This window comes from Dermacentor andersoni, chromosome 2, assembly GCF_023375885.2.
Source record: "Dermacentor andersoni chromosome 2, qqDerAnde1_hic_scaffold, whole genome shotgun sequence".
In the NCBI taxonomy this organism is placed as follows: domain Eukaryota; kingdom Metazoa; phylum Arthropoda; class Arachnida; order Ixodida; family Ixodidae; genus Dermacentor; species Dermacentor andersoni.
This window is the reverse complement of record NC_092815.1, coordinates 45,078,935-45,100,222: the sequence shown is the minus strand read 5'-3', so window position 1 is coordinate 45,100,222 and position 21,288 is coordinate 45,078,935. Positions and strand designations below refer to the sequence as shown.

The 21,288-nt window shown below is 45.9% G+C and overlaps 1 long non-coding RNA gene across 2 annotated transcripts in view; it reads right to left on the bottom strand.

Moving 5' to 3' along the window:
• The window catches only part of LOC129387725 (uncharacterized), a 177,871-nt gene that overhangs the window by 21,364 nt on the left and 135,219 nt on the right, over positions 1 to 21,288 (bottom strand). Inside the window, exon 3 of one of the 2 annotated variants that reach the window (XR_008614911.1) lies at positions 16,887 to 17,425. The exons of the other annotated variant lie outside the window; for it this stretch is intronic. This is a non-coding gene — a long non-coding RNA (uncharacterized lncRNA). Of the gene's footprint in view, positions 1 to 16,886; positions 17,426 to 21,288 lie in introns of those variants that run through there. 2 annotated transcript variants of the gene reach the window in all.

Below are 21,288 nucleotides of genomic sequence, written 5' to 3'. Positions count from 1 at the left end.
GCCCTCTGGGTTAGAACAAACAATTAAAAATACGATGCGGAACGCCACTCGCATACTGACGATCTCTCACACGCGAAACGACTTCGACATAGAATTAGAGCGACTTCGCGCACTTCGTCGTCGGGCGGAACGTCGATATCGGCGTACAAGATCAATCCATGACCTTAGGGCAGCCAGGAGGATACAAAAGAAGATTCAGCGTCGAATGAATAGATTAGCGTCGGAACGTTGGTCAACGTTTTGCCAAACATTCGACCCCCGCAAGCCGCTGTCTCACATTTGGAAAACGGTGCAAGGTCTGCGTTGCCTTCCGGAACAGCGTTTTCCATTCAAGGCACTCGCGCTTTTCCAAGGGCGGCAAGACATCGATGTCGCAGAAGACTTTTGTGTGCGAATGGCAGACCAAGCGACACGCCCAGATCCTCCAGCCCGAGATGATGTCCCCCATTCCCGAGATTGCCGCATGGACCTTCCTTTTACAATGGAGGAGCTCGAGGCGGCACTAGCTCTCTGCAGGCGCTCATCATCTCCGGGCCCAGATGGTATATCATACCGAGCCTTGTGCTATCTCGGAGAATCCGCACGGACAGCACTATTGAGTCTCTACAACACCTCATGGCAGGAGGGAAATGTTCCTGACGAATGGAAAGTGAGCCGCCTGGTGCCAATATTGAAGCAGGGCAAATCCCCACTAGAGCTCAGCTCTTACCGCCCGATAGCGTTGGCCAGCTGTGTAGGAAAGGTAATGGAACGGATGATCCTTGGCCGCCTGGAATGGTACCTTGAACACTACAAGATTTATCCGAGTTCCATGGCTGGTTTCCGACGTGACCGCTCTTCCATCGACAATGTAGTTGATCTCGTTTCATATGTCCAGCACGAAAGGTCCCGTAAACGTTTATCTGCAGCTTTATTCTTAGATGTGAAAGGGGCATACGATAACGTATTGCATGAGGCTATTCTCGACGCTCTTGTGACGGTTGGCCTAGGTGGCCGAGTATTTTTATGGATTGCAAGTTACCTATCTGCAAGATCATTCTATGTATTAACTGACGATGGCCCAACTACGCGACGCTATACCAGCAAGGGCGTTCCTCAAGGTGGTGCTCTCAGCCCGACGCTATTCAACCTCGCTCTTATTGGGCTTGCTGAACACTTGCCAACTACCACCAAAATTTCAGTATATGCAGACGACATCTGTCTCTGGACTTCGGCAGTCACACGTCCTCAGATACGTGCACGGCTTCAGAGAGCGGCTACTTTGACAGCGAGCTACTTGTGTGAACAAGGTCTCAGCATATCGCCAGAAAAATGCGCCCTAGTGGCGTTTACTCGCAAACCAATGACGCCTTATGTCATCTCAATCAACGGGCGGACCATTTCCTATGTCAGAACCTACAGATTTGTAGGCGTAATTATCGACCGAGACCTCTGTTGGAGCCCGCACGTGGCTTACATGAAACGACGCCTAACAGCAACCTCCCAGTTGTTTAAATACCTGACAGGAAAGACGTGGGGGATGTCAGTAGACGCAATGCTGAGACTCTACAGAGCTCTCTTTCACGGTTTTTTAAAATACAGTCTACCTGTACTGAACAACACCTGCAAGACAAATATTCGTGTTCTGCAAGCAGCGCAAGCTCAAGCACTCAGAGTTTGTCTTGGTTTGCCGAGATGCACGTCAACTGAGGCAACTATTGCGATTGCTCGGGACCATCCAATGCAGACTCACATCACGGTGGAAACCCTGAGAACGCATATCAGACATTTGGCACGGGCCCCCTATCACCACCTTGCAACACTACCTTCAGACAGGCACCAAGCATCATTCTCAAAAACTATTGTCAAGTACAACGACCAACTTCCCTCGGGCTTCACCGCTGCATCTAAACCATCGATGCCCCCTTGGTGCCTTGTCAGCCCCACAGTCCATCTCAACGTGCCAGGAATAGGGAAAAAGTCTGAGCTGTCGTCGCCTGTGCTGAAACAACTGTCTCTGCTTCTTCTGCACGAGAGGTACGCAGACAGTGCACATATTTATACTGACGGTTCCACAAACATCCAGTGTTCGTCCGGTGCTGCAGTCGTCCCAGAAAGAGGTATTGCCATCAGCTTGAGGACTGACCACCCAACGACATCTACATCTGCGGAACTAGCTGCTCTTCGAGCTGCACTTTGTTTTGTCAATCGGGAACCACCTCGACAATGGTCAATTTTCAGCGACTCAAAGGCAGCCCTACAATCTGTACTATCAGCTCTGCGTCGCGGGCCATCTGAACAGCTCGTATTCGATATTAGATGCCTACTTCATACATCACATGAGAAAGGACATCACGTGACGTTTCAGTGGCTGCCAAGTCACTGCGGCGTCATCGGAAATGAAGACGCCGATAAAGCCGCTCGGACAGCTCTTGAAGACACACAGGAAGAGGCCATACCACTTTCACGTTCCGACGCAGCCAGCAGACTTCAAGTGCTTGCACAGGAGATCACGCTCTCTCTATGGTGCACACCAAGCAGCCAGACCAACCGCAGCGATCATCAACACGACCTGCCCTCCTTGATGCATCTCTGTATGCCAACCGGACTCCGCCGAAGTGAGGCCACCCTGCTTTATCGCTTATGGCTAGGGGTGGCCTTCACGAAATCTTACTCGTTTCGCATTGGAATGGCCGACAACGCTCTCTGCAATGCCTGTCTTTGCGAGGAGACGCTGGAACACATTCTGTGCGACTGTCCTGAATATAATGTTCAGAGACAGTCCATGGCGTCCGTTCTAGCGCACCTTGACAGTAGACCATTGTCAGTTGCAACCATTTTCACATATCGCCGACTGAAGACATCGCAGCTAAAGGCGACGAAGGGACTACTTCGGTTTATGAAGGATACGGGCTTGGACAAGCGACTGTGACAGTGATGTCACGTACCACACAAGAGTGACAGACTGTAACCAATGATGTGTGTGCCGTGTTATGTGCCCTCTATCTCTTCTCCCCATCTTTCATCCCCCCCATCCCGCTCCCATGTGTAGGGTAGGAAACCGGTTAGGCAAAACTGGTTAACCTCCCTGCCTTCCTTCTCCACTTTTTCCTTCCTTCCTTCCTTCATCACGAGAACGAAAATATAAATGCCTATAAAGCGCATTAAAAGGAGCGGGCTAATTACGGACCCGACTCTAAATTGACCAACGTCCGTTACTTTTTGTGAAATATTTGTCGCCCTCAAATTTCATTAGAAAAAAAAAAAAACGTTAGTACACCAAGGGATTAAGGGAGTAGTAGATAAGTCTTTTTACACTTGTATTTAAAGCCACCGGACAATATTTTTACATATTATTTCCTGCACCCAAGGGTGTGTTGACCCTACCCTAACCTAACTGTCAGCTAACACTACACTAACGCAGCGGAATATTGCCAGTGCATCGAATTACTCAAGCAGGACAGTAAGAAAAAAACCTTTTAGCTAGTTAGTTTCTAGCTAGCGTGCTCCACTGCGAAGGCACAAACAACTGGTGATATTTTAGGAAGCTGATGTTGCGCGGGCGAGGGAAGCGGAGCGCGGCGAGGGGCAGCCGCAGGTTTCCCTTCCATCATGTTCACGGAGTGAGTGCCGTTGCAGGTAACCTAGGAGATGCTTTTCCTTATGCTCCTCTCTTGTCCTCTCAACACTTCCGGCGGCGCTGCACATGCTACCGCGTTTGACGCAAGCAGCAACGTGCGAATGCGGAAGTGCTTGTGGAGTGATCGACTGACGCTCGCGTTGAGTTCTCCTACCTCTCCGCTTCCCTCGCGCCACTCTCTGCTTAGCTAGCACCACTCTACTTAGTTAGCAAGTCATTTAACCCCTTTCTTTCCACACCCTGCCTCCCGCGTGAGCCCACACACGCGCTTTTCGCCACCTCGCTTTCCCGTCCGGCCCCTAGCAGAGATGCGAAAAAGTTACACCGGCCACTGCAGTTCCTTCTGCCCGCTTGGCGGGCGCTAATTACAGCGGTCTTGCAAAGTGCGTATTCAGCGGCAAACGTGCGAACGAGGCAGCGGAACAAAAATTTTGATGGAATGCGTCGCCTTCGTGCAGAATTTGTAAGCCCCCCTTTGAAATTTGGCGTCCCTTCTCTGGCTTCGAGCAGATTCACTGCTTCGCCTGCATAGTCCTCTCTTTCTTATTTTCTTTTGGAAGGCGAGTTGATTGACTGCACGGGATTGATCGAACAGGCCAGACTACCCACACACGCTCATTCCTCTCTCGCGCTGTCCGCGGCGGCATGCTGCTTTATTGGGAGCCAAAGAGAGAGAGAGAGAGAGAGAGAGAGAGTCTGCCTTGGGAGCACGTCGTTGTTCGGGGCAAAGCATTGAGCAAAACAGGGAGACTCGCTGTGGCAGGAAGAGGAGTTTGGCCTCGGTGGAGATGAAACGCCGAGAAATGGAAATGACAGCACTCGGTATGTGTGTGCTCACGTGCACATATTCTCGTCGAACCTGTCTGGGCGAAAGAGGCGTACCCTGATGGCTAACAAGGGACTGCTCTTAGCGGATCATCGACTTTCCCTCCCGGCATTAAGATTGTGCCAACAGTCCGGGCGTGTTACGCCCGAATCTCTCTTCCTTTGCTTTCTTTTTCTTATTCCTTGCGCTTCGGATACTTTGTTTATTTTACTTCTGAAGCAGTCACACACACAAACGCGCACTAAAAAAAGAAAGGTAAATCAAAGTAAGAATAAAGATAAATGCACATCAAGTAAATGAAAGGCCCTTCTTTCTTTTTTCATGCTGAGGGTTGTTGTATTCTTGCATTTTATGTTATTTTCGTCGCCCCATGCTCTGTAGCTAGTTCTTTTCCACACTGCAGGCCTGTCTGCTTGCGTGTATCTGCTTCGCTGCGCAAGTGAAATAAAACAAGAACGGCCGGATAACTGTTGACAGGATGGCGTAACTTTCTCGACAAGTTGGTATTGCGAAATCATGAACGACTCGATGAGAACAGAAGCCGAAGACAAACTGGAGCACGTGTTTGTTCCCATTAGTCTTTTTTATGTGTGAGTGTGCTTTCGATCGCATTCTTCTTAGAACACACATTGCTGTCGTTTACTGAACAGTAAACGATCTGATCAATTTTTCGCAATCTTCCAGCGGCCCCTACCGCGGGATGTGTTCTCGGCTTTACTGGAAGATGGCGTGCATGAATAGACCTATACGCGAAGCAGGGATAACTGCGGCCGCCAACGCCCATTCATAGACACGCACAAGCGTCGACGTAGTCTCTTATCAAGCACAACTTCAGCATTTGCTTTCATCGAACTTTGGGACTCCTTACCGTTTACTTGCACATTCGTCTGTTTCACTACACGGTGGGGTGTACCTATCCAGAAGCACTTTTATCATATGTCTCGAGGGCCGACGGCCAGCGTCAGCCCCGTGATCCTGCGCTCTCAACTATACACTGTAAAAAATTTCTGTCATTTTACGGAGGTCACGTTTCCGAAGTGACCTCCGAGACGTGACGAAAGGCGGGAGGGCGGGGAGGCGGGGAGGCGGGGGGGTGGCGACATCGACGACACAGGTGCTCTTTTGCCAGCCAGTTTCTGTTTCAAGGAGCCGGCCAAGGTGAAATAATTGTTTGCGTAGCTCCGACATGAACTCCGCTATTCAAAATTTTATCTTTGGGATAGGTAGCCTCGAGGTTGGGCCCCAAATTACTCATGTGCTGTAGCCACCTATTGATGATAATTAGCAAGTTAATTAGCGTAACTTTTCTAATTACGCACGTAATTGCGGAAATTTCTCCATATCTAGAGGCTGTTAATCCGTACACTCGAATGGTAAACATAACGTTGCCGTGATTTAGATTTTTTTAAATTTTGAATGCTTGGTGCAGCTAAAAAAAGAACACCCTGTATATTATATACCCAGTGTAGGCTTCTGTTTCTGCAAAATAGAAGCAGAATGATTCTTCCCGTCCACATCTCGGTCACGACCGCGCAACGTCGCCGTAGCTGCGATGGAGGACCGATGGGAGAGTGCAAACGTGCGCTATATATCGATCTCGCAGAAGATGGGACAATTGTTTTCCATCAAAATTGTGCTGCCACAACAAGACTCGACGACCATTTGCCTCGTTCGCTTTGTTTGGTTGCATTTATAAGTAATCTGGAAGAAAAGGAAGGGGGAGGGGGGGCAGGGTAACCTCGCTGAATAATTCTTTCATATGACGCTACCGAACATGGTTATGTATATAATGCAGAAAGGGCCCGCTTTTGAGTTTCCACATGCTGTTTCTTTTCCTTCAGAAAGTAGCAAATACGATCACAAGTGAAAGATCACCTAAGAAGGGAATGTGGTTAACGTTCGGTCTGAGAGTCACTCCGCACAACTGCCGCTGCTGTGAGTCGGTATCACGCTATAACCGTTACCTGGAAGTGTTTTGAATGGATGATTCCTGTGCATGACAGTGGCGCCATTTTTTAGGATGAAGATAAGTTAAAGTGGAATGCTAAGAGTTAATTTAAACCACCTACATTTAGTCGCGGCGTCCAAGATATTGTGCAAGTAACGCACGCGTACCAATGGCTTTGCGTAACGTTACTTTTGCTAGCACGTCAAACGTGTTGCACATGAACGCCTGTCGTCACATCAATCATCCTCTAAGAAAAGCTCCCCCAAGCGATTGCTTATAAACCGCTCTGCTAACTTGGTCAATAATGTCTTAGCAAGAAAAAGAAATCGGCGTAATAAAGGGATTAAGCGAGTTTCTCCGCTAAGCCTTATAGAGTTTTCGCGGTAATAAAGACAGCGCATTCCATTGGGCGACGGAGGCACTCTATCGTTACACGTGTGCAACTCTCGGCTGGTAATGCCCTTACATGGCATGTTGCAGCAACTTTGCTGTCTCTCCACCATGATGAACGCAGACAAGAAACGTTGCGAGATAAACACACTAACAGAAGCGGAGGAGGAGGAGAAAGAGCAGGAAGAGGAAATAAAGACAGAAGGTAGGGACGTTAACCAGAAATGCGCCTGGTTGGCTGCCTTGCTCTGGGGGAGTGGAAAAGGGGAATAGAAAGATAAGATAGAGAGAAAGAGGGAGGGGAGGGGGAGGTAAGCCGCGGTGAAGGGAAAGATTCAGTAAAGTGTTATGCTTGAGCAACACCGGCCAAAGAACCGAGAAAACTGAGGCAGCACGGAAAGACAGCAGCAGAAAATAAGTGCGCGAGAACAGTCGGACGCGTTGAACGATAATAAACGATAATGAAGAACAACGCCAGCGCACTGGGCCGTCAATTTCGCTCACAGTGTAACAATTTCTTTTTTTTTGCCGCTCGTTCGTTGACAGTCAAGGCTCCAGAGGATTGGAAATTGACCTTGACAAGGACTTCTGGAAAGATTCTCTCCTGCAGACCTCTGCAAAGTGTCAGGCCCGCTTCGAAATAGAAGTCGTTGCCCCTTTCCATGCGCCTGTCATCTGTCTAGCAATCAAAACTATGGCAGCGTATTTTCTTTTTCCGAACGCAACCTTGTTATTTAGGCGCAAACGCGTCAACTGTTTCCGAGAAGACGCGTAGGTAGACTTTGCAAATGAGAAAGAGCGAGAGAAATATACTATCCTTAATCGCCTCTGGTCTGGATCAGCCTGTATATATACACTAAGGCGGCTCGACAAGATAGGTTGTGATTCCTAATCAATATTTTTATTGTAGTGCGAAAGGAGGCATCCGTGCATCGGTGTAAAGCCAGTAGACGAATGTATAACCACTACGCAGCCAGGATTTCTGTCCCCCATGTCACTTAATTTTTATTCACTTCGATACAATTTTTGTAAAACCGTCTTAGGAGACGTTAAGAAAAGCTTGAAGGTTGCCTGGCTTGGCCAAGGCACTGTGTCAACAACAGGAGCTTCTCAACACAATGTAGGTAGCAAAACGTACGAACCACAGATATATGAAATAGAGTATACAAATGGTAAATGTAATGACATCTATGGATTAATGATATTTGAAATGAATAACTCGAAGCTAGAATGTTCTACTCTGACGGTAATATCAATGAGAGGATAACACGTGGTTCGGGCCAAATACACCGAGATTTTATGCAGAATACGCGTAACGTCGTTAGAATTAATAATAGAAGCAGAAAACAAACTTTGTTTGTTAAGAATCCGTTTTAATATTGCGCAAGGAAAACATATTTAGGTTCCTTTATGTTGTAGCTTTGCACCTTTTTAGCCGAAAAGCACCAATTTCTCCATTGTGACGTAACTGCTCTGCAGAGATTACGTGGGAAGGCCTTATTTGGCGAAAGTACAGAGGGCATTTTGGGGAATTTCTTGATGTAGCTAGCACACAGCTAAGTAAACTATGCCGGTTGCTGAACAAAATAAAGCGATGAAGAATACAATTGTTACAAATGTTCTTTTCAGTGTCCTCTAACAGATCCAGCCAAGCAAAATAATGACGTCCCCGTAGAAAACGAAAACGCAACGATATTTCCTTAATATTTGCATGCAAGCGTTTAAAAGTTTTCTCAAGAGAAGAAAACATGATACCGTCACCGTTCACGTGCGACATAAAATTTGAAAATATGAGCTATATAGCTATCACTCGCTTTTTATTAAGTGTAGAAACTATGCTTCAATCTTCTGTCTTATCATAGAACAACAGTTTAATAAATACACAATAGATATTTTCGACACGGCTTCAATTCAAAATTGTAGGAAACAATTTAAAGCCAATACGCTCATACAAAGGCACCTATGTTCCACCGGAATGAACGCTGCTTTGAAACACAGTTCAAAAAGACGAAAGGCCTGGACTTCGAAACAGACTTAAAAAAGAAAACGAGAAGGGTTTGCACGTGGCTTGATTTTGCTGGTACTCCGAGTTTCCAATAACACACCGACTCGCTCAGTGGCTTTGTTCCCGCCGCAGAGAGGCGGCAACGCTAAGGGCAGCCGGTCATCAGTTTCCAGTGCTGGGAAAGCCAAAACCGCCCAAGAAGCACTTTCCTTCGCCGCGACATTCCTCCCTCAGCTCTGGTCTTCGTATAGAGTAAATTTCAACTTCTAAGGCGGGAACGACGTCGCAGTCTGTATTTACTCCCGACCTAGAAATAAAGTAAGTCCGGACAAATAGAAATAAATATGTGACCAATCGGTAGTCTTCAGCTGCCTCTGCGGTTGCAGTAGAGAGAGATGAAGAGAGGGGGACAGAGAGAGAGAGAGAACGTATAGAGAAAAGGCAGAGCGATTACGCCGCCGTTATCATGTCGTCGTTATTCCATCGCCATGGTTACTGTTGTCGTCAATGCGCCCTCGTCACTCAGTCGTCGTCATGCGCTCGGGGTCACACAGTCGTCGTCGTTTCAGCATCGTCATACCATTGTCGTCTTGACGTCGTCATCATACAGTTGTCGTCATTCCAGCTTCGTCATCCCAATTTCACAAAGCCGTCGTCGTCATTCCAGCCTTATCATTCCATCGTTACTTCGTTATCACGCCGTCGTGGTCATCCCGTTGGATTCATGTCGTCGTCGCCATTCCGTCGCTGCCGTGTCATCGTCCTTTCATGCAGTCGTTGTTATTCGGTCGTGGCGATTCTGCGTCGTCATGTCGCTATAGTTGTTTCGTCGTCATTATTACGTAGTCTCACGCTTTTTTATGCGCCTGATTTCGGCATAGATTGTGACTGGTACAGTGCGTGCACATTAAAAATGCATTGCATTGAAGTCGTGACTTTTTTTTTTTTGAACATAAACACTTCCTGAGATTAGACGTCGCACAGTGTGAATTGTACGCATCACCGTTAGTTGTACATCACCTAATCAACCGTTCCCTCCAAGCTTCGCTTCTCATAGAATGATAGAGAGATAAACGGGATGGAAAAGGCAGGGAGGTTAACCGGGTGAGATTTTGGTTTGCTACCCTGCTCTTGGGGAAAGGGAAGGGTGACGGGAAATTAAGCACGGAAAAAACAGCGGAGAGAAAAAGCAAACTAAAGCACAAAAATGCAGGGAAGGTCGTGCACATCCAAGAGAAGTAGAGTCTCTTCAAAAGCCACTCGAACGTAACAATTTCAAGAGTGCCTTCACCGTGTTGTGGTGTGGCGACCGTATAGGTCGACGTTCCAGGACTGTCTACTCCGAAAATGGGCGGTCGTCAAGACGCGCCAACGCGGTCGCGAATGACTGCCTGTGTGCATTATAACGAGGACAGTCAAAGAACGCGTTCGATAGTTTCTTCGTTGCCGCAGGGGTCACACGCAGCACTATCCTCTCATCCGATGCGGAAAGGAACCGACTTTGTAAATGCGACGCCAAGCCACAAACGGTAAAGTACCGTTGTCTCGGGTCGGGATAGTCCAGGTGGAGGCTGAAGTTGCAGACATGGGTCCATACGATGTAAACGTGTGTGCTGGAAACGATTGTAAGGCATCATATGCAAGCAGTCGAAGTTGCGGACCTGTATCTGTTCTCGACAGCGGGATTGACTCTTGCATGCCGTCTTCATAAGCAGATCGAGCAGCTTCATCGGCCTGCTCATTACCCATTATGCCACAGTGGCTAAGGAGCCACTGTAATGTGACATCGTGTTCTTGCTCGACGAGGCAATGAAGGAGCTCGCGGAATTGTAGCACTAATTTTTCGTAGGGTCCTCGGCGTAAGGCGGAAAGCAAGTTATGTAGAGCTGCCTTAGAGTCGCTGCAGCTTCACATAGATTCCAACACCTGTGTTGGAACTCCATAATTTTTTTTCTGGCCCCCTATCAAGTGGCTGCATCGCACAAGGAAACGATAGCGGTGTTTAACCTAATCTCCATTTTCCCGTTTCCATTATTGTGTAGAATATAACAGGTGCCACGCTCACATTCTATAACGTGCAAATGTTCTGTAAATTCAAGAAATCACTTAACGTGCTCGTTGAACGTCCATACAGGTACACGCCCTCAACCGCGAGATAATCTAGGACCATGGAGGAACGCTGCTTCTGGTTTGAACTCCACAAAAGACTTTTTAAGAGTGACAAAGCGAAATTATTAAATGGGTGTTGGATATGTTTGCCAGACCACAAGCCAAGCTAGTTGAGCTTTAGACTTTTTAAATGGACACAGGCCTTAATCAGACATTGAAGGATTTACTCTCTTTGCGTATTGCTGTTCTTAAGATCTGTGACTATTTATTGTTCTTTTCTTGTTGATTTTGTGTTTCTCTCATGAATTAGTGTTTCACAACTTTAATATTCCTTTTTTTATATCAGCTTACCAATGATCTTTATATCCCTTCTTCCTGTTTAATTTCTTTCTTGTCTTTCTTATGTTCTACTTATCTTTATTGCATCGTTCACCATGCAGTCAAATGGGGTAGCACGTCAGACATTTAGCTAGGCTAACATCTACAGCTCTCATTGTTGTCTTTCTCTCTCCAAGGTTTGGTCGATGAGGGGAGCCGAGCTGAAGTAAACGGTGAGTCATTTGCCAGTGCGTTGTAATCACGCACCTAATGTGCGTAAATAAGATTATCCACTGGCAATGGGGCTTAGATGAGGCCCACAATTTACAGAATTATCTGGTCCTGCCAACAAACAAAGAAAAAAAAAAACAGGCAAACAGGGTAAAAACAGACAGCAAGGAGAAGGTAGAGCTTTAACGACCAGAAACTCTGATGCCGTCAACTGTGGCAGAAGTATAGGCTGAGTGACGCGCTCGAAGAACGTTAAAAAAAAAGGCAAAGTTTCCGTTATACTTTCTGATACGTTGGACGTTGCTGGGCAGCATTGCGTGACGGGCATCTTCTACGACATGTGCCAGCGTCGTGTGTCCGCGTCCTTATCCGGCTCTACTTACGTTGCTTTAATCCTGCTTTAACGCTTGTGCGAGAACAACACCACGCTTTCATGGTTGCTTCGAACACATCCACAAAGAACTGTAGCGGACAGCCTGGCACTATTCCTACTTTGCACATTTGTTATTGGGGTAGTGTGCTTCTTCGAAGGCGCGCTGCTGATGTGGGGTAAGCAGTGCGAATAATTTTGTTGCTGCGATACAAACCGACCACGAACGCGGGATTGGCTAAGAATCGGATAACATAGATAGATTATGTGTGAATAATAATAATAACAACAACAATAATAATAATAATAATAATAATAATAATAATAATAATAATAATAATAATAATAATAATAATAATAATAATAAGAAGAAGAAGAAGAAGAAGAAGAAGAAGAAAGAAACACGGATCGGAGGGGGGGGGGTTATTCTGTAAGAGTCTACCTAGTGGACTGTTCATTTAGGCCACTGCTGATTGGCTAGGGCTGCTCGTCTCCTCCTCGCTCGTACAGCTGCATCCAATCAGCAGCGGCCGAAATGGGCAGTCCACTAGGTGGACTCTTACAGAATACCCCCCCTAGGTTAATTATAGGTAGGCTATTGGGAAAACAGATTCCAAAATAAGTGTGAGAAAAGTGATGATTGATACAACGATCTTAAAGGAAAACAAAACAGAAATAATCGAACTGAGCAAGGCAATCACACATAGCGTTGAAGGACGCCCTGAGCGGCAGAACAACCACTCCCGTCACTGTGCCCAAGAACCACATAATGAAGATGAAAGAGAAAAAAAATCTTAGTCGACAAAGCGGTGTTTCAAAGGTATTATTTGTAAGTTCTATTTTTTTGTGCATTAAAAAAACGCCTACTAAGTACAAAAAAGAAAATGAACTCAATTGTGATCTATGGCGGGGGGTGAGAGGTACTTTTCAAGTTATGACTTTGGTTGGAACCCTCTCTCCGGAAGGCCCTTTTCTCTGCATAGCGCCCATGCTTTAGCCTCCTTTCTTCTATCTTCATTTTGTTATTTTTTTCATGAAGCTTTATTGAGGCAACTTTACAGTTTTTGTAACGACTAGCAACGGGCCGTGCCTATAGTGCTGCTTTATAGGAATGTGCGAATCTCTCAAAATCCCGAATAATGTCCTATTCAATTCGATCTACATAAGATCGGAGCAAAAATGCGATAAGCTTTATCCAGGCGGCCGTAGTGGATGCAAAGTGCGAAAAGAAATATGTACAGTGAAGCAAACATCACTCATGGAGCCAGACTTTAGCTTATAAATCGCGATCATTCGCACCTTCCCAAGAATTGAGGTCTGCGAACAAACTGGCTATTTACTCCGAGCATTCCATATTAACATATAGTAAACAACACTTCATAATGTGTAATTTTATCTCAGGAACATGCTGACTTTATGCATGCTAGCGTATGAACATAATTTTATTGTAATTGTGAAATCGAAAGTTATGTTTATTCGAGAAGTATTCAATGTTTGATTCGATTCGTTTCTGATGCTATTCGATTCGTATTCGATTCGGTTTCAAATATTTCTCTTTGCACATTCCTAGTGCTATTCCTCTGGGGCTTTGCACTCTAAGCAGAGATCGACCGCCTCATTAAAAGAAAAGAAGAAAAGCGAAAGAAAGAAAGAAAAATCCTCTCTTCGTTGACCCGTTCACTTACCTACGTGTTCGATCTTCCCCTTTTCGAATAAAGATTTATCATCCTCATTATCATCATCATCATTGTAGTATTTTTACTTGTGGAGCAAAAAGTATTTTTATATTGAAGTGATAAAACCGAGAAAAACGATGCAAGGTCAAACCGCGCTCGAGAATATCTTGGTGCGGCTACTTGGTGCAAACTTGTTACCGCGGCTGTCGGCGCGAAGGGGAGGAAAGAAGGAGGGAAGGCAGGGATGGTAACCAGAAAAGCGTCTGCTTGGCTACCCTAAACTGGGGATCGGGAAGGCGGAAAAGAAAAATGAGATAAAGGACTGGCGGAGGGGGGGGGGGGGGGGGAAGAAAGACGCGAGAAGAACACAACTACACATGGACATATTGGCAGGACCGTTAATGCGTCCTTGTGCTCTTTTCGCGCAGGCAGTTGTGCTAGCAAACTAAGCTCAATTAGACGCCCAACGCTCTTCTTTGAAAGTGCGTGCCTGGCTTGAATACTTTTTCCAAGCATGCAGTAAATGGCATTGGAGTGATTGTGTCTCCTTACCTGACTTCATTCTTTATACGTATCTTTCTAATTTTCTTGTGGAGTACCAAGGTAGGTGTGGAATATTTGTAGATATTTCCGAAGAAAATCACGTATGCCTTCTGTACTCCTTGGTTACGTAATGGTTCTATGACTGCTGGTGTGTCTACTGAATCAAATGGCTTTTCATAATTCAGGAAAGCCATATAGAGAGGTTGGTTCTACTCTGCAAATTTCTCGGTTACCTGATTGATCACATGGCTATGATCCATTGTAGATCGATTGTAGTGTATCCCTTCCTGAAGCCAGCCTGTTCTCTTGGTTGAGAGAAGTCACGTGTTGCGCTTATTCTATTGGAAATTGGTGAATATTTTAGACAATAATGCAATTAAGCTAATGTAGGTATAACCATTCAATTCTGTAACGTCTGCCTTCTTGTGGATTAGTATAATGCTGCCATTCTTCCAGTTCTCTGGAACACTTGAAGTCGTGAGGAATTGCGTATACAGGGCCGCAAGCTTTTTAAGCATGATACCTCCTCCATCTTTGATTAAATCGACTGCTAATCCATCTTCTCCTGCCGCTTTTCCCCGTTTCATGTCTCGCAAGGCCCTTCTAACTTCATCGTTAGTTAAAGAAGGAGCCTCTGTATCCTGTTCATTACTGCTTTGAATGAAGGTAGTGTGGTTGCTCTGGGTACTGTAGAGGTCAGTATAGAACTCTTCCGCTGCTTTTACTTTATCTTCAACATTGCTGATAATATTACCCTACTTTTCTTTCAGTGCACATATCTTGGCTTGCCCTATCCCAAGTTTTTTTGTCACTGATTTCATGCTGCGTTCATTTTTTACTGCTTGTCAGTCTTTCTCGCGTTATAATTTCGTATATCCCTCACTTTCTCCCTGTCGATCAGTTTTGACAGTTCCGCGAATTCTACCTGATCTCTTGAGTTAAACACTTTCATGCTTTGTCGTTTCTTTATTAGGTCCTTTGTTACTTGGGACAGCTTGCCTACTGGTTGCGGTGGTGCCTTGCCTCCCACTTAAATTGCTGCTTCTGAAGCCAGCCTAGTTAGGGTTTCCTTCATTATCTCTGTGTCATCTTCATCTTTCTGTTCTAAAGCTGTATGTTTGTTTGTAAGCACCAAGCTAAAAGGCCTGCTTTTACCCTTACTGCGTATATGTTGGCCTGTTTCCTGTCGACAAATTTTACACTTTCTCTTTTCATATTGAGGGAAATCCTAGACCTCACTGACCTGTGATCACTGCACTTTATCCTACCTTACACTTCTACATCCTGCACTATGCTGGAATTGGTAAAAGTATGAAATTTATTTCATTTGTTGTTTCTTCATTAGGGCTTTTCCAGGTTCACTTTCTGTTGCTACTCAGTATTCATTATTCGGAGCTTATTCCTTCCGCCGAATCCTTCCCGCATCTGTCCTCTAGTGTTCCTAGATCAATGCCACAGTTTCCAATCGCTTGTTCACCAGTTTGCTTTTTCCCCATTTTTGCATTGAAGTGTCCCATGACTATATCATACTGATCTTGCCCTTTTCTCATCGGCAGTTCAACACCTTCATAAAACTGTTCTATTTATTCATCCTCGTGACTGGAGGTTGGAGCGTAGGCTTGTGCTACCTTTATTTTATACCTCCTATTCAGCTTTATTATAACTACTGCTACCCTCTCATTGATGCTGTAGAATTCTTCAATGTTCCCTGCTTTGTCCTTATGTGTTAGGAATCGTACCCGTTATTGCTTCTTATCATGGTGTCATCTATTCCTCTATAGCAGATGACGTGGCTGTTAGTCAGCACTGCATTCACCAGTTCTTCTTACCTTAGTAAGGCCAATAATATCCCAAACAATGCCTGATAGTTCCTCAAAGAGTCCTGCTAAGCTAGCTTCACTCGAGAGAGTTCGAGTGTTAAACGTTGCCGGGTTCAGGTTCCAGCGGCGGCCTGTCCGAGTCCAGAGATTCTTAATTAGCAACCTCTGCCGCGTCGCATGTCTGACCACCGCTTAGGTCAGATTCTTCGCAACCGCTGGTAACTGAGGGCCATGGGTTAACTGTAGGAGTCGTGAGGGAGGTTGTGGCAGAATACAGCACCGGGTAGTCCAGTTCCTGTTTTGGTGAGGGAATGTCTTTGTTGAAGCTTAGGGGGCCCTCCTTATTTGGTTACACTTGGACTGGTATATCCCCCACGGGCTCGAGGCATTTTTCCCTGATGCCAGGCGCCCCTCCAACCCTGGAGATGTGGTGAGTTGGAGGAGGGTTCCAGCTTACGACTTAAGACTTACGCCACCGCCTCAGTGACATAGCTACAAATACAGTTACTTAAGGTGGCGCCAGTTACGGCACGTGAACCCACGACTTTTGGTGGGAGAAAACAAGTAATTAAAATCATGGGATTTTACATGCCAAAACCACTTTCTGATTATGAGGCAGGCCGAAGTGGGGGACTCCGGAAATTTGGACCACATGGGGTTCTTTAATGTGTGCCTAAATCTAAGTACACAGGTGCTTTCGCATTTCGCCCCCATCGAAATGCGGCCTCCATGGCAGGGATTCGATCCCGCGACCTCATGCTGAGCAGCCTAACACCATAGCCAGTGAGCAGCACGGCGGGTAAAACAAGTAATAAGAAGTAACGACGCATTGCATGCCAAGTAATTTAATGAATGTCTCTTGAGCGTACAGGCTTTCGCCTTCACCCTCTATGGCGTGTGCTGAAGTAACTGTCAGTTTTCTTTTTTATTTATTTATTTTAAAAAAGAGCCTTACACACACCCTACGTCGAAGGAACAGCCAAGTGACACACTCCTTGTGGAAGGCGCGCGCCCCAGGCGACGCATCCTCACGCTTGAGCTTCTCGTACGAACTGTTGACGAGTCCAACGGCTCCAGCAGCGCGTGCAGGACGCACTAAGGGCGACGCCTGCGCGAAGGCGGGCATCGCTCGTTCTCGTCTTGCGCCGAAGAGCAACTCGAGGCGTCCATTCAGAGCCTTGCGCAGCTTGGCCGGAACTATGCGGACGCGGCTGCAGGCTGCTGCTCTACTGTCGAACGTTTTAATATCTCGAGAAAGATGGGGCCACACACGCGAGACGAACTGAGGAAAACAGCGCGGGAAATAGAGTATGCACGCCCCGGAGAAACACGTTGCTTAATGTGTTCAGGGTGCTTACGACACGACCGAGGCGTGCAGAGTCGATGCCATATATAGCATAGCGAGCGTGGCCATGCGCCTCTACAATCTCATCGCGAATGGCCAACAACTCGTCCGTCGCAGCTGTCGTGACAGGGGCGGTGCGGGAAGTGAAGTGCGGGTTCGGCCTTCGTCAGCTTCAGCACTCTCCAGTCGCGCCACCCGATCTGCTGTGATGGTCGCTTATATTTTCTGCAAGACGGAAGATGCGATTGTTTCAGACAAACGCGTGCAAGGAAAGGCATGCGCAACGGCCGATGCATTGAGGTATCCTTTTTTTTAGTTGTTATGGAAACGTAGAATTTTAACTCGTATTTGACGTGCTTTACAAATAATGTCAGTTTGAATTTGTTTAGTACTTCGCTAAAAGCTGCTCTGAAACAAGATGCCTAAGTGCTGTCAATAATAATAATAATAATAATAATAATAATAATAATAATAATAATAATAATAATAATAATAATAATAATTATAATAAGTAATCTGGAGCAGAGAAAAGTAAAAAGAGACGTGCTTTCAATCGCCCCTGGAATTCAGTCGAACGGATTGTCAAGTCATTACTGTCATAGTAAACTGATAACATTATGAACAGTTGAAGCGCTGAGAAGAATACGAGCAGTACAGTCACCAGCTGCAGCGTGAAAGTTGCTGAAACCACTTCAGTCACTGAAGTCAGCGTGGAAGAAAAGGTTGGGTGTTTCGGGAGGGCCATGCGACAGAAAGATACCAGTCAAACAGAATAACCAGCTCCAATACAGTGTCACGATTAGCGCGATGTTGCATGCAATTGAAAGTGAACAAAAAGTAACAATCACAAAAAGCCAGGCGCTCGAGGAGAGGATGAGATGAACACGCGTGGTGACACAGGGAGAGGAAGAGTGCGGAATGGTTACAATCGAGGAGCGCTCTAATTCTCAGAGATAGTAGGGGAGAACGGAGCTGCAGTGGGAAGAACACTTGAACGGCTCTTCATAAGGAGTGGCGTATACTGTTTACTGAGTGCACGGCACCCTGGTGTCATTGTATATTATTCGCATGCCCACTTGAATCATAGGCATGGATGCCGACATCGGTTTAATCATTTATGAAACTAAATTTTTGGTGGAGGCTTCCTTCAGTTGGAGTTCGTTTATTCCACTGCAGTGTATACTCGTTTTTCGTATTATCGTTTAGGCAATAACCAAGTAGAAAACCATTAGTAATGATGCAAGGTGACATTGTGAAGGGGGCAACAAAATGATGCGAATGATTTTCGATGCATGGTCTACAGCAGTTCTTTTTTTATTGCCAAGGTTAAGGGCTTGGTGTTCTGACCTGAACCGTCCCAAAAACTGATCCGCCGCAGTCTCGCTAAGTGGCTCTAGCATTATTCTTCTTGAACCCTTAGTACTAACGGTGTCGCTGAAGATTACATCGTGAATCTGCAAAGTTACTCGAAGTCTGCCAAGTGTTTTCTCTCCTGCACTTTACCTGCGCTTTTCTTTTCCCTTTTTCTCGCCCGATCCTTCAAGTTCTGTATCTAAAACTGTCCCGTTCCTAAAGGTGTACTGTCAGTTCCTTTCACCCAAGTGTGTTATGATGCGACATACGCGCAAAGCATCACTTACTCCTGGTCACAGCATTATTGAAATACAATAATTGATTTGTTTTTGTTACGAGTAACTTATGTTTTATTTTTACGTTATACTACGTGTGTTCTCGTGCTCAGCTATTTATGCATTCTTTATATTTGTTTAATTGTTCGCAATTGCATTCCTTTATCTAGTCAGTGAATTTGCCCATGTCTGCTCCAGTGTGTAATGCTGTTGGGCCCTGAGGGTAATAATAAATGAATTAATGAAATAACGCGATGCGTAGGGAGGTACTGGGGCCGCGTTCGAATGCAGTCAAGGGAGCGCCGAAATACGCTTTAGTGTTACATGCTTGTCGAACTTCATATAGTTTCGGCCCCACTCATCCGGCGGCTATTTTCTTTGATCCTCTGTGTAGTACTCTCGTTTGAAAGGCGCCTTCTCCTGTCTTTGTTGTTTCTTAATTGGTGTGCTGTTTCTGTTGGCACTTCATGCTTTGAAATCTTTTGAAAATGAAAGGCAAAAATTGCTGAGGTGCATAATGGTAGGAACGATATCGGGGACTGAAGAAGGGTCAATGAAGCAGGTGACTGCAAAAGTTGCTCTGAGCTGCGGGATTTTTATTTCCCTTTGGAAAGGAGAGAGGCTTCAAGGGCCACTTCGCGAAAGTTACCGAGGAGGACGACAGGCGATAGCTTTCGGTGGAAACGCACGCAAGAAAGAGGCAATATACCCTCCCGTGCCAATGTGCCCACTCACAGTTTCCTCGCTCTCATCCCTTTCTGGAGTTTGTCGTGTCTGCGGTCTCGGTGTCTTCACCTTTTCGGCCGAGATTGACTGATAGAAGACATTGCCTGCGTGGTCGTTGTGCTTATTCGCCCGTCAACTTCCATCAACTTTTCGCCCGAGAGATGAAAAGGAGATCGCAGAAAGCGCAGCAGAAGGTGTGGAAAGACGCTCTTCACTCAAGTTCTGCTTGAAAGACTACGAACAGAGAACTCTGCCTGCTGCCCTTTCCTACATTTTGTGAACTTTCCTCAACGCCCTTCTGCTAAACTTACTGAGGTGTCAGCTGCGGTTCGTAGCCATCTTTCTCGAAGCTTCTGCTGATCCAGCTCATTTTTCGTTACTTTCTCTTGACGAGTGTGCTCCGCGCTGTTCTTGAAATAATCGAGAAGTCGCAAAAGCTATAGCCGTTCCGTCGTGGTCGACGTCTATACCATGACTACTGCGTTCCGTCTGCCTGGCGTAGAAAAATTTAAGCAAGAGTTTAGGAAAGCCACTGTGCCTGTCTTTTCGTTTTCATTTTTTTTTTTGTACCCAATAATGTTATTTTTCCACCCATGCGCAAGAATTGAGGCCACAGAGCAAGAAGTTGGATTCGTAAACTGGAAGAAAGTTTCTGAATTCTGAAATTCGCAGTCCGGAGACGTCATCTGCCACTCTTATTCTCTGCGTCAATTGGCTCGCTTTTGCGCTGGTGCTCGTGTCATCATTTTCGACGGCTGTGAGCCCGAGGCATACGGTTTCAGTTTGATCCTTAACGGGCCAGTGCATTCTGAAAAATCCGTTCTTTCTTTTGCGTTGCGAATGTAGAAAGATATGGGATTCATAGTTCGTCGCTTCTGTAGAACAATAAGTTTGATATGTCTGGCTGGCCAAAACTGCGTTAAAGTGCGCTTGTTGAACTCTTCTAGAAGGAATCGTTGTCTGCAAGGCATAAAAAAAAGTTCAGTAGGAGAGTCTAACGTCGCTTGTCAGTTTGTCGTTGACGACGTTGATAAATGACGCTAGAATCGACATGGTGATGGAAAGGCAGAAGCTTTTATGGCGTGAACTTTGAAGGTGAAGAATTACATAGAGGTTATTTCAAATGACGTATCACCTAGTTTTAGGTTAAAAAAATCACGTCATGAGCGATTTTTTTTTCCATGTCAACTACACGGGCCGCGGTGGCTCCGTGACTATGACGCCGCGCTGCTGAGCATGATGTCGTGGGTTCGATGTCCACTCGCGGCACAACAGCGCACGCATTCTGATGGGGACAAAATGCCGTAACTCGCGTACCGTGCTTTTAGCGCGCACTAAATAATCCTAGGTGCAGGAAAGAATGCAGAGTCCTCCTCCACGGCGTCGCTCAAAAATACCACTGTGCAGTTCCTGGAGAATAAAGGCCACAATTCATGAAGGTTTTTTTAAAAAGGTAGAACATTGGTAAAAATAAAAAAAAACGCAGAAACACACTTGCTAGAGGAGTATTTGTTGTTGGTCTAGTTGATGAATAAAAGTTTTTTAAAGAAGGAGGGCACGCAAATTGACATACTTACTGGAAAAATCATGCAGCCTCTATGCGAGAAAAAAAATTTTCGTAAGCGCGTATTCAATGGCTTTTCCGTGGCCAGTTAAAGCGCGTAAATTGGCTACATGGTGCACACACACACACACACACACAAAAAGCTTTTGCGGGTGATGTGTCTCCTTGTA